This window comes from Sinocyclocheilus rhinocerous, unplaced genomic scaffold, assembly GCF_001515625.1.
Source record: "Sinocyclocheilus rhinocerous isolate Xijiao unplaced genomic scaffold, SAMN03320098_v1.1 scaffold245, whole genome shotgun sequence".
NCBI classification, from domain to species: domain Eukaryota; kingdom Metazoa; phylum Chordata; class Actinopteri; order Cypriniformes; family Cyprinidae; genus Sinocyclocheilus; species Sinocyclocheilus rhinocerous.
The window spans coordinates 573714-574968 of record NW_015659923.1 but is presented as its reverse complement, the minus strand read 5'-3'; positions in this window follow the sequence as shown (position 1 = coordinate 574968).

Sequence of the window (1255 nt, the reverse complement as noted above, 5' to 3'; positions counted from 1 at the left end):
TTAAATTAAATTAAATTAAATTAAATTGTGGTTAACGAAACGGAACATGGAAATAAAGCCAGTGGGCATTCTGTTGTTGTGCTCATTTGTTTTCTCTTTCTTTTTTTTCTTTTTTTTTAAATGTCTTCTTGTGGTTGTTGTTATCTGATAACAGAAATAACACACCAGCAGAACATTTTAGAACAAATAACAAATATTAACCAGAATTGTTGGGAGGTGGCACAATTCACATGTCTTCTCCCAGCACACACACACACACACACACACACACGTTTGTTTCTGTGAATTGTGGGGACTTTCCATAGACTTCTATTACTTTTATACTGACCAAACAATATTTTCTATCCCCTAACCCTAAACCTACCCCTTACAGAAAACCTGTTTGAATTGTTACACTTTCAGATAACAACCATTTACTATTTTTAATAATAGTTTTCCATCATGGGGACCGCAGGCTGGTCCCCACAATGTCAAAAATTTCAGGTTTTACTATCCCTGTGGGGACATTTGGTCCCCACAATGTAGCATAAACAAGTACACACACACACATGTACATACATGCAGGACTCAATAGTATACTGCCTAATGTACACAATGTATAGGTCACAAGTTGATAAGGCTGTTTTTGAATGTTATGTACGTTCATGATTTATTAGCATATTTCTAAACTCCATGATAAGAAGACGTCAAATAACCTTGTATCACCTTCACTTTCTCAAAGAATCAGGTTTATTGTTTGTAGAAGGACCAAAATTACAAATTTAATTTAATAAAATTTAATTAAATTACAAACTAAAATGCTCTGCTCTTGTATACATACTATATGTTGTAAATTATGTATCATCTTGTGTATTATCTCTTTACTCTTTCCCCCCTCCCTTCTTTTTAAGGCACTATAACCGCACCTTACTTTTTTATGAATGAGCAATCTTCAAAACATTGCCAGTGCCTGCCACACACCCCTATGTAGCTGTTATGTGATTGGTTGGCTCAATCACAAGGTGCTTTGGCAGTCAGCGGATTGGCTAACAATTCTGAGCCCATACTACATATTGTTTTTCAAAACCTTTGTACTTTAGCAGGAAAATCTGAGCATATAGCACAGACTAATTACAATACATTTATACTACATTTGCTGTACTTCCAAAAGTACTCTTACGTGTTATTGTTGCCAGAATATTTTGCTCATGGGAGTTTTACTTACTCAAAGTTGTTCTAAGGGAAGAAAGGAAAATGATTGGTTGAAAGATTCAAC